Below are 13,081 nucleotides of genomic sequence, written 5' to 3' on the forward strand. Positions count from 1 at the left end.
TAAATGGATGTATGTATGGATGGATGTGTTGATGAATAGATTTATTGATGAATAAACGGACGGATGAATGGACGAATGGACAAATAAATGAGTGGTTTCATGCGTGGGTGGATAGGTGGGTGGATGGATGGATGGATGGATGGATGGATGGATGGATGGACACATGGATGGATGGGTGTATGGATTCATGAGTGGATGAGGGAATAGGAAAGAAGATGAAAGAATAGGTGGACTTCTATGTTGATAGAAAAGTAAAGATTAATTAGGTCATAGGTCATTTAAATCATCATTACTTTCTCCATCATAAGGTAGTAATGTTGGCATTTCTTCTGACGTTCCTCTTTCATCCCGTTCTAGATCTACAAGTTCACAGGACACTGAAGAGAGAAACAGAATATTGACAGACAATGAGAATGACCTGGATCTACCTGGAGGGGGGTCATGTCCACAGTGCATCAGAGCTCTACTGCTCAGAACTGCTTCTTCGGAATAAAAGCATTTTTGCACCAAAAAAGCTTTGCTCTGCACCACGGAGCACTCTTAGACCCTTTCACCTTTCTTCTCCTCTCTCCTTCCCCCTTTACTTCTGCTAACCCTGATTCTACACATTGCTGACTCTGTATCCTAAAGCTATTCATGCATCTCTTTGACTACGTTTTTCTGTTCCTGACCACTACCATCTCTGCATTTCTGTTTTTTCTTCCCAGGTGATGTTCTTTACCTCTTGACTCCATTACCTCCCTTTTTATTCATTGAACTCACCTCCTCTTTGTCTTTCCTATACCTAGTATTTCATTCTTCCCGTGCAAACCAGGGGAGTAAGATTAAAATTATCTCTCTCTTCCCAAACTCCAAGCTGGTAGTGTTTAGATTCCATATACATTTAGATAAAATGAAGCCCACTTAGGCAACTCCATTTGGTGCCCCAACCTACAATTTTTTTTTCTGTCCTTAAATTCTACATCAGGGGACCGTCCACTAAGGCACTTAGCCCTCCTTTCCCCCTTGCCTTTCACATACGTGGGGAAGAGAGGCAGAGAATGATGAATATTTGTATTGAAAAAGAGAAAGGGACGTGTCTCTTTTCCACAGCCAGACAAATAGATTTAATGAGCTGATTAGTCATTTAAGCCACAACAACCATCCCCATCATCCGCCAGCAGGTCAGGGAGATCTTCGCAATTGCCTCCATTGGTCCTGTGGAGTTTCTTGCTTACAGAGAAACACGAAAACAACCAACCAGACATGGTGACCACAAAACAGACCTTTGTGAGATCATGCTGATTTCTGGTGTTCAGCACTCAGGTGAGCTTTCTTGAAAAAAGGTACAGTGCTCCAAGGACCTCACCTAAGATCTCACACACCCTTGCTCTTCCTCTATTCCTTCACATTTCCACTCAGACTCAGTCACCTCCTTTCTCCTGCACATTTTTCTGTCACCACACACTGTTGCTTCTATGCCATGAAGGATCGATTGGTCATCTCCTTGAGGCCCTGACTTCCTTCTTGGTCTTTTACTTCATTGCCTTTCACTACTCTTTATCACTTTTCCTACTCGTGGCTCTGTTTGTCTTTCTAGCTCAGTCCTGATCACTTGCATCACATATGGCAAGTCCCAGACCTACCATTTCTCTGCTCTACCCTGCTCTTGCCATCAAAATATGTTCGTCGGATGACAGTCTCCTATCACAGAGCCCTGATCCACACCCCAGGGCATCTACATACTTTCTTGGGTCTCCTGCGATCCAGGTGATCCTGGCTGCCCTGAACCCCTGTAAATCCCACATGGTCATTGCCACAGTGAGTCCATCCACTTGCTTGAACAATTTCAACTGGTAAAAGACTCATATACACTTCAGATAAAAATACATCTTGTTTGCCAAAATTTGTTGAAAAATTATGTGACATAATACAAAATATTTGACAAAAATTATCATTTAGATTTGAGAGCAGTGGACGGGAAGGACTGTGTTTCTTTTGAGGGTTTTCCAAAGTTAGGCACAAAATAATTCATTACGAAGAGAATAATCATTAGTTTTTATTCTCTAGAGGAGATAAAGTGAGTGTAGGTATACATTCCAAGTCTTTATTATTAATAGGTGTGAAAGACAAGCCATGTCTTAGGCATGTTTGTATTAGAATATGCACTTAGAAACATTTATGTGACTCATGGGATTCCAGATACACTAAATGTTTGACTGTGGAGAATGTTCAGAGTTTAACACATCGGGATACACCAGTTCTGAATTCAGCCACCTGACACCTCGTAGTCCAGGACTGACAATCCCTCTTCCTTACCTGCCCCAGACCCCAATGAGGAGCTCGAGACTTCCTGAGGCTCTTCTCCATCACCAGGTTCACAACAGGCTTTGCTGTCCTCTTCAGAAAGGAATGAAATCTCATGAGCATCTCAATTAGTGACCAAAAGGAAATCACCCCAAGAAAATCATAAGACAACCAAGAGAGCCTGAGAAACTGGAATGGCCCACTCTGCAAAACAATCTGACTGAAGTTAGCTTTGCTTCAGTGGCTTTCACTGGAGACCGAAAACGATTCTCCTATCAGGGGAGATTTGGCTTTTCCTACACCTCGTTCTCTTTCCAAATCCTCTCCCTTCATTCAATTCTGTAGGTCGTTATCGATCTCTGCCTCTGTGACTCTCTGCTGATGTTTCTTGGATCCTCTCTTTCTCCTGGTGAGTTTCTCTTTTCTTCTCTGTTCCTACAATGTTTTCTCTTGCTTTCTATGATACTGCTCTTTCTTTCCTATCCTTTGGCTCTCAATTGTTCTTTCCAGGTTCCTCTAAAGAAAGGCCTTCCTGAGACAGTAAATTTTACGCAGGATTTAACCAGAGTTGAGAGGAAATTGAAGGGAAGTGGAACATGAAGAAAGCTATGAATTAAGCATGTGAGAAGGCTCTGATATGAAAGAGAAATTTAACAATTAAAATTATAGGGGAAGACCACATTGAGGTACCTTCTCACACCTGTAAGAATAGCTGTTATCAACAGGATAAGAAATAAGTGTTGGAGAGTATGCAGAGAAAAATTTGCTGGTGGGACTGCAAATTGGTGTAGCCACTATGGAAAACAGTATGGAGGTTCCTCAAAAAACTACGAATTGATCTACCATATGATCCAGTAATCCCTCTACTGTATATTTACTCCAAAGACTTTAAAACTCATATCCGAAAAAGATATTTGCACATCAATGTTCATAGCAGTATTATTCACGGTGGCCAGGACATGGAAGTAACCAAAGTGTCCTACAACAGACAATTGGATAAAGAAGCTGTGGTACGTACACACAATAGAATATTACTCAGCCATAAGAAAAGATGAAATACTGCCATTTCCAACAATGTGAATGGACCTTGAAATAATCATGCTAAATGAAATAAGCCAGACAGAAAAAGTTGAAACCCACATGATATCACTTATATGTGAGATATAAACCTAAAAGCAACAAATGATCAGGACAAACAAACAGAGACTCATGGACATGGATAACAGACTAGTGTTTACCAGTGTGTAGGGGGAAGGTAGATAGGGTAAAAGGGGTCAAATATATGGTGGCAGAAAGAAATCTAACTATGGGCGGTGAGCACACAATGCAATATATATATTCCTTACTGCTAAATTGTACACCTGAAAATTACTGGATTTTGTTAAGAAATGTCACCATAAAAAAAAAAAAGAAAGAAAGACTTACAAGAAAAAAAAATTATTGGGGAAGAAGGTTTATACTATCTTGAATAGTGCAGGTGGTGGGAATGGGAAAGTGGCCAGGTGGCTCACTGTGGATGACCTTGGATGCCGCTGAAAGAAACTTTTATTTAATCACTAGTGTTTTAAGAAGCTAGGTAGGAAAACAATATAATATAATTTCATTTTCAAATGCCCCATCTAGTTGAAATGCAAATAAGTCATTTGATGGGAGCAAGATTAGCAGGAAGAGATGAGCAGGTGGCTGTTGCTCTGAGAACCATGACGGAAATCTAAATTACGGACTTGGCCTTGGGGAAGTGACAGTAGGATAGGTGGAGAACACTGTGAATGAGAAATGACAATGGTAAGTGAGAAATAAGAATGTATTTGTGGGCGAATAGAGACATGGATGACTCCCAGGATTCTAACTTAACCATCATCCCTCACTGAGAGAATGCCGAGCGGGTTAGATCTAGCTTGAGCAATGAAAATGCTGCTTTTAGTTCTGGATGTGCTAAGTTCAAGGTTCTCAAAAAATTCAAGTGTACATCTCTATCACAACCCTGGTTCTCAGATCCATGGACAAATGGACTCTGCAATAATCTGGGTGGAGATTTGGTCTTTGCAATCACTGGAATCCTCAGAAAGAGTCCTGTCATGATCTGAGCATTTTGCAAGGGCCACTTTGAGGATTACGGCCAGTTTCATCTGAAAACTCAGAGCTAATGTTGTCAACCCTTGCCCAAAGATGATTATTCCCAATACCCTTACCTCAAACCTACTGTGTCTCAATCTATTCCTCTCTCCCTTTATCCTCTTTCACACTCAATCTACTTCCATCCATTCTGCTTTAACTCTGTTACATCTCTCTGACTTTATCCAGTTCTCAGCATTTAATTTCCTCTCCATCTTTCTCTTTCCATAATGTACTCCTCTCAGTTTTTGTCTCGGATCCTTAAAAGATGTTTCAGCTTTATCTCTCCTCAGCTGAGTCTTACGCTACTTTCCTTTCTATCTGTTTCTCTCACTTTATGTTGACCTGCTGTCTGCCAATATTGTTCCAACTCTTGTCTCTCTGTGATTTCATCCTCCAGGTTCCCCTCTCTCATCAGCTCCAAAACTCTCCTCCTGGACTTTGACTCTGGGACCAGGGGCCTCCACCTGGCTAGCTCTGTAATGAAGGTCCCCCATGTGAACCTCACATGTCGCATTATTTCCAAGTGCCTCCTAATTCTTCTGGGAAATAAATTGAAATATATCTCTACCCCAACCTGGAATGGTAGGATTGCGTGTTCCTTTTAAAAATCTATTAATTTATGGACCTTGTCCTGTATTACCCCCTGTCTACCTTTTCCAGTTTCTCTTTTTATGTTTTATATTTTTTATCAGTGGATGCTATGTCTACTCAGGAGCTCAGATTCCTTTCTCATGGCTTCTCTCACATCTGTGAGCAGGTAAGGGCAGGTAGGAGGAGCGGAGCTGGCAGAGGCCTACCGTAGGAGACATGACACAGTCTTTGCTCCCATGAAGACTAAACAAAGATCCAACACAGAATCTGAGTTACATGACAGTTACCTTGTCCGTCCTGGGGCAGTAAGTTGGGTCTCTCTTCTAACCCTCTTACATTATTTCTTTGGAGAGGTGAGTGTTCACGGCACACTGAATAGGGTGACAAGATAATGGCAGAACTCAGTCTTCAAGCTGAACTCTGATGTTCAAGCACCAAAGACCCCACCTGAAACCCAACAGAGACTTGTTCCCCTTTTTTCCGAGATGCACACATCTTAAGTAAAAAACAGCTGTGTGACTAATGGAATAGTCATAATATGAAACATTTTTACCAGGGCAGAAAGTCCCCTTGAGCTTTGCGTTCCAGTCAGTTACTACACGTGTAACCAGGTACTGCATTGAATTCTCTCACCGCTAATAAGTTCTTTCTTTGGGGTACTGTACTTGTCTGTAGTGATGCTCATACATATAGGATCACACAGCATATACCCTGTGGCTGGCTTCTTTTACTCAACATAATGTTTTGGGGATTCACCCATGTTATTACATATACCAGTAGTCCATTCCTTTTTATTGCTGATTATTCCACTCTATCGCAATATCATGGATTCATTATTTACTCTCCCGTTGATGGGCATCTTCTTGTTGCCAGATTTTAGTTATTAGAAAGAACGCTACTATAAACCTTAATGGTTTATAGTAGAGTGAACTGGCTGAGTTAAGGGCTAGATTAAGTTTATAAGAGACTGCCAAAGAGTTTTCCAAAATGGTTGTGAGTTGACATTCTGAGCAGCACAAGATACGCAGGAGTTCTAGTTGCTTTATATTCTCACCAATATTTGGTGTTGTCGGTCTTTTTAATTTTAACAACTCCGGTGCATGGATGGTAAGCTGCTGTGATTTTAAATTACCATTTCCCTGATGATTAATGACATTGTGCATTATGTTTTTATTCTTATCTTTTTTCATATCTTCTGCAGTAAAGTGTCTGCTCAAGACTTTTGTCCATTTTTGAATTGTTTGTGTGTCTTTTTATTGTTTGTTCATTGGAATTCTCTATATAGTCTGGGTACAACCTTTTGAGAGATATGTGTATCACAATATTTTCACCCAATCTATGATTTGTATTTTTTAATCTTAATTTTGATTTGAATAAGGAGTTTTTAATTTTGTGAACTATAATTTACCAAGATTTTTTTAATGAGCCATGATTTTTGTAACATATAATAAATTATTGCATACCTAAGTTGCAAAGATCCTCTACTGTGTTTTCTTCTAGAAGCTTTATAGTTTTAGCCTGGACTGTTAGATTTGTTATCTACCTTGAATTATTCTTTGTGGAAGTGGGAGTGAAGGTTTATATATGTCCATGTTTTTTCCAATTCTTTTGCAGTCTGCTCACAGCTCATGCTACTTCTTTCCATTTCTCACATTTCTACTTCTAGTCATGTTCCCATTGTAGGCTCTGCCCTAAGAACTGTTTGAGCACCCTTGATTCTGAGGGCATGTCTCTCCTTGGCCACTCCTGTCACTTTGTGTTTCTGTCTCTCCCTTTCCCAGTGAGGCTTCTACCTTTTCCCTTTTGAGTTGACTTTTTCCCTTCCAGCCTTCTCTGTACTAAGGTATTACAGCATTCTACCCTCCATGTCTCTTTGTGCCCTCTGTCCTTGGCCAAAGAAACTAGATCCTTTTTTCTTGGTAAAGAAACGTCTCCTTCCCTCAGACTCTGGTCTGCTCCTCTACCCTCATTCATGGCTCTTTGAGACCCCCTTTCTGAATTTTGAACAGGTGACCCAACCTTACTCCCTTGCCATGTGGGCTACCATCACTCAGAGTCATCCAGGCATATGTTGGAGAGTCAGTCAACCTTATCTGCTTGTTCAGATTCTTGGGCACATTCATTTGTCATTCCCTTGGTTTCTACAGTACTATTTGGATCAAGAGATGACTCTTCTTCCCTTATCCTCATCTGCTGTCCATCACTGAGGTGCTCTGGGATTCTTTCTCTAGGTTGGGTGTCACCTGGATCACATTAGAAAGGTTGAAGAATTTGTTTTCCCTTCTCTTCATGATAAATGTAATTTACTCTGATAATTATTACTCAACTTTCCACCACCCACTCTAATTCCCCCTACTTTTAGTAGGAGATGAATCTCTAAATATATTTTATATGCTTTGTATATTTTAATGTATATTTTAGATTTTTAGCTGTTTGTCTTTATACAAAAAAATATAATTATTAAAATAGATCCAAATTTTATATGACTGTATTAACATACTTAAAAATATATAACACCTGTGATATACATTCAAATAAAGGATAGATATTAACAGCATTCTATAATGCTGATTATCTTCTTATGGTTTGCTTACATTGGCTATTTCCAAGAAAAAAGAAGTCAACATTTAACAAATAAATAAATTTGTCATAGATCATTTGGCCTGAGGATCAAGACCTTTTCTTGGGATCGAAGGCTGTTTCATTCACTGCTACTCTAGCCTGGAAAATAATTTTTCTTCAGTTGGTCACTGAGGAGAAAAATCTCAAAATGTCAAGCACTGATTAAACATCTAGTTCTTGGAGTCAGATATACATTGACAATATACAACATATGGCAATTACATTGTGCCACGAATTATTCTCAGAGCTTCACGTAAATTAAGTCCCTTAATTTTCACAACCATCTTACTTTAGATATAGATATGGATATAGATTTATTGGTGAGGAAACTGAAACACAGAAAGGAAGTAACTTGCCCAAGTAAGTGAGTAGTAGAGCCAAGACTTGAAGCTTGACAGTGGGGGCTCCAAATCTTTGCTTTCAACTGGTATGGAAAAAAGTTCAGAGTCCTATATATGCCAATTCCAGTTGTATGACCTGCACACATCAGTAACTTTCCACCCTCACACCTCCGTTTCTTTTCCTGAAAATGGGAATAACAGAACCCTAACGATAGATTGTAATGAGAATTCGATGTGATGCTACTTGTTAAAGGATATCTGGTTTATCGTAACTTGATGGAGATCACAATGTTCAGTATTAATGTCTTATGTATTATAATTTAATGATTAATTATCAGTAATAATATGAGTGGAAGGATGATTGAAAAGTAGAATCGGTGGCTATTGATGACAGTAGTATATAGTTTATATTTGGGCATTAAATGTGTTCATTCACATAATGTGCTGACCTATGCCTAGTAGTCTGTGAAAGTTAGGTGTTACTATCGTCATTGTTAAAGTTATTAATGCCCTTTATTCTCTTCTCCCCTTTTTACTCCTTTCCTTTTCTACACAGTGCCACACCTTCCATATTCTCTTCTACGCACAATTACTACTCACTCTTTTCTTCTCTTCTATTACAAGTAATATTTACCATAGTTCCTTCTTTGAACAAACCAAAGGCTTATTCTTTGGTCTTGTTATGTAGGACAAAACCCTTGCTCCTTCACAAATCTACTGAATTCCTAACTCACAATTACTGCAGTCAATTCTTCCCTAATTTCTCCTTCCTGTTCTCAGTACTATCTTCTCCCTAGGGTTCGTGTTCCATCTTCTTACTTGTTACATCTATGTGGCAATATTCTTGATTTCCATATCTGGTGGGTTAACTGGGAATCCATACAACACACCAAACTTTAGCTTCTCATCTCTTTCTTTTTTCTCCCCAGGTTACATTCTTCAACCAAGAGCTCAGTCCCTGATATCTGATTTTTTTCCTCCTAGTACATGAGGAAACAAGTTTCTGTCAAGTCATAATTACCTTGTTCACAGTTTAATTGGGAGTTGAGGCGATAATTTCTATCTTCATCATCAGTAATTGTGTAACTGAAGTTCTCAGGAATCACTGAGTAGGAAGGAAAAAGCAATTAGAGACCTCAAACAGTGACCAGGAGCTGCATCTCACAGTTCACTTCTAGGCACATTCTTGACTCCAGTAGTTCAGAGATAACCTTCCAGCTTTTAGGGAGTCCTGGGTTTCCATGTGTCCCAAAACACCTTCTCCAGTTTACTAAGAATATCATTTGCCACTCCGTCCACTAGGACCAGTGACTTGGTGTTACTCCTGGAATTCTACAGCTGTTCTACATAGAGATACACCTCTCAAGGTTTAAAAGGGATGGACAGCAGACAAGCTTTAACTCATGATTAACTCCCTTTAAAATGATCAGAGAACAGTAATAGCCAATTTAAAATAAATAATATATGGGGAATTTGTTTTGCAAATTCTACAGGTAACTGGGAATAGAAAAGAAACAGAGAGATTTCTTTGGAAGAAAGATAATGTTAAAGATAATGTTTACTTTAAAAAAAAAAGAAAAAAAAGAAACTCCAACATCTTTTAAGGATGGAGAATTTAAAAGAAAGGAAGAAAAGGGATCTTAGTTTAAAGAAGATATGGTTGCAGAGAAAGAGGCATAACACTAAAGAAAGAGCACTTCCCTAGGGTGAAATGGATGAGAGGGATCTAGGAAACAAAGGAAAGACACTTTACTTTCTCTATGTCACAAACAGTAAGTAAATATTTTCCAAGAGGTACAAACAGGAAGTGAATATTTTATGAAGGCACATACAGGAAGTGAATAAACCACAGCTATAACATTGACCCACCAAAATTCCATGGAGAGGATCAGAGCCCCTAAGATGTAGGTAGTAACTGCCATTCATACCCATGGCCTGGGGATATCCTGGTTACAAATAGTAACTTGAATTTCATGACCAAGTATTTGATTTCCATTATTTCTTTCTCTGACATAGATATACTATAATGTGGAAATGAAATAACTCATTATAATCATGACATGGTTTTCACAAATCAACATCCTATTTTTTTTTTTTAGAATTCTTTTACTTTTATAAAAATCCTTTATCATTTCTTTATTTCCCAAATAATAAACTTGAAATTCCTTGGCACATTATGTTAACTGCTCAAAATCTCATCCAACTCCTCTCTTTGAAATTAACGTCCAAGCGCTCCCACCAAAGCTCTATTTTTCAGCCACAGAATTTTTTAAGACCAGAGTTTCTTTCACACTTTATAGCTTTCACATACTGCCTCTCCCGATTGCATAGGCACATGCTGATTTTCTCTTGTGACTTTTCCATTCTTTGCTCAGTAAAGTGGGTTGGGACAGACTGCACTAAATGACAAATTTTCTAATACAAAAAAAATATCTTTTCATCTTTGAACATGTCTTCAAGTATCAGAAAGGACTTCCTCCTTTCCTACAAAAGAGTATAATTCATGTCTCCCCCAAAACAGTAGAGGCTAAAATCCTACGTCTCATTACACAGAATGCTGGTCCTGCCTGAAGAATCATTTGTGGGATTAATTGGTTAAGGTCTCTCACTCCCACAATGTGTCAGCTCCATGAGGACACAAGTCATGTGTGTTTTCTTCAACACTGTATTATGCCTGCTATGTTGTAGTCACTCAATAAAATAATTGCCAATGTTAAAAAATGAACAAATCATGAATAGAATGCATTTATTCCCCAAATGTCACTGAAAGTTATAATTACCATTTTGGAAGTTTCTGTAAATCTCATGTAAAGCAGGATAGGCCTTCATGTTAACTTTGCTGAACAACGCTTTCAGAACTCTCTTGTCAAATGTTCTTCTCCATTCACTGAGAACATTATACATCACTCTCTCCACTGGGATCAGATTTCTACAAGCTTCTATAAAATACTTAAAAATAATGAATGGACAATTTTGTAGATAGGCATTTATGGCTTATAGAAGACTCAGATCATATATAGACCATTTGTTCTCTTGTAAAATGTTAGAATGTTACATACGTTTAAATCACTTTTCAAATACTCTCCTCGCAAAAAAGAGACTATCATTTTGTGAACCTCACTCTGACATTGATGTACACATGACAGAGCAATTTTGAAGAATGAAAGTTGAATGTGGGGGCTTGAAGAGCCTGACCAGGATGCTTCAGGAGTGGCCCTGACTGGTAATGGGTGGCCATTGTGGTGACCGGACAGTAATCACTGCCATCCCCCTAGTATTGACCAGGCCTGAAGTCTCCAGGAAATCAGACAACCACTCTCCCCTGCTGTGAACCTGGCCAAAGGGCAAAGAATATTCACAAAGAGAAAGAGAAGTCTTGTCCTCAGTATCCCCAGGAAAACCCACCACTAATCTTTACCTGCATTCTAGGGCTCCAGAAATGTCTAAAGAACAAGAAGCAATTTAGAGAGAGAGCAGCAAGCACCTGCTTTCGAATCAATCCTATTGTAACACAAGTTCCCTATAAGTTTTAATAATCCCAGATCAAGTATGTAAAATGAGAGGGTCGTGTAATGAACATTATTCATTCACATATTTATCCTAATTATAGTTATCAGTGTTATAATGTATAAATATACCTAAGATGCTCTGCATCCGTGGATCATTCCCATTTCCAGTCCTTCCACATCTCCACCCCCAGACCCCGCCACCAACATTTACTACAGAGAAGAAAAGCTTTCTGTGATGCTGCTTCTCCTGTCACCTCCTAACTTATAGGAAGGTGAAGTGCCCCACTCATGGGAGGAACTTTGCTTGTTCACTGCGTCCTGATGTTTACAATAATGTAACAAGTAGTCATTTATCATGAGGAAACTCTGCTCACTTACTTGATACGATTGCTCAGAAATGAGGCCACGATCTCGGAGGCCCATGAGGATAGGGAATGTGTTTGTTATTGCACTTGCAATCTCCACCTTACTTTTTTTGAAGAGCTTGAAAATAAACTGCCCTTCTGAGTTCTGGTCCTCTGGGTTCTGGTCTCCAGCGGACATCCTGAGAAACAAACACACAATATCAAACACACTGAGTTTCCAAGAGGCTTGTGGTGGCAGAAACATTTTAAAAGTAAAATACAGTTAATGGAGAGCCAACGTGTGTAAAATAGAGCCAAAGTGTTCTTGTGGGGAAACCAGAATAAGTGGAATTTCTTTATTTATATAACAGTCAAGGGTGCCCTAGAAGAAAATACTGAGCTTAAGAAAGATTTGTACTTAGAACTGAAAATTTTCAGCAAGTGCTAATCAAAATTACTACTATAAAAAGACTATCACCTGAAACCCTTGCAGGCCCTGGAGAAATAATGAATGTTGGGTGAAAGATTCAAGGCCAAAAATAGAGGGGTTGTTCAAGAGGCAAACTATACAACGATGTGCTCCTACTCCCCCCTGACTGTGCCACACAGAACATCTGCATCCAGCCAGGACACTAGAGGGTTCCTCTTAAGAAAAATAAAAATGATTCATAAAAAAAGGTCTTCACCTTCATAAACTTGGGACACTCCCAGCAAAGCCCACAAGTTACCAGCCCACTTCATTAAATGGAGTTCCAACAAGCTTTTCAGTGCCTCACCCTTAAATATAAACAAATGATAACAGGCCACAGGCACTTGTGGAAACCAAACCTATGAAGGAGTAGAAACAAGATCAGCAAAGAACAAAAATGACACCAACTTTAACAGAAAGATTATAAGGAACAGAAGAGAGTTTCTGAAAAACAAGTATTGTCAGATTTTGGTCAAGATGGTGAAGTAGATAAACGCTGTGCTCGCCTCTTCTCACAACCGCATCAAAATGACAACTAAACTACAGAACAACCATAATTGAAAATCGCTTGAAGTCGAGCTGAACAGACGTTCTACAACTGGGGACATACAGAAGAGGCCACCTCGAGACTAGGGACAGAGACACAGAACAGGCTGGTCCTACGCTCAGCTATGGTGGTTGAGAATCAAGAGGGATTACTTGGCTGCAGAGATCCTTTCTAATGAGTGAGAGCTCCCAACCCCACACCAGGCTCCAAGCCCAGGGCTCCAGTGCTGGAAAGAGAAGTCCCCACAAATTCTG

General features: G+C 39.3%; 1 long non-coding RNA gene across 1 annotated transcript; it reads right to left on the minus strand.

Moving 5' to 3' along the window:
* Positions 1-5,292: 5,292 nt before the first annotated feature.
* Positions 5,293-10,806, minus strand: LOC102888139. The gene is made up of 3 exons (XR_439090.2): positions 10,739-10,806; positions 8,980-9,063; positions 5,293-5,366 (listed from the first exon to the last, which is right to left on the minus strand). It is a non-coding gene; the product is annotated as an uncharacterized LOC102888139 (long non-coding RNA).
* Between the last annotated feature and the right edge of the window lie 2,275 nt (positions 10,807-13,081).

This window comes from Pteropus alecto, unplaced genomic scaffold (genome assembly GCF_000325575.1).
Source record: "Pteropus alecto unplaced genomic scaffold, ASM32557v1 scaffold110, whole genome shotgun sequence".
In the NCBI taxonomy this organism is placed as follows: domain Eukaryota; kingdom Metazoa; phylum Chordata; class Mammalia; order Chiroptera; family Pteropodidae; genus Pteropus; species Pteropus alecto.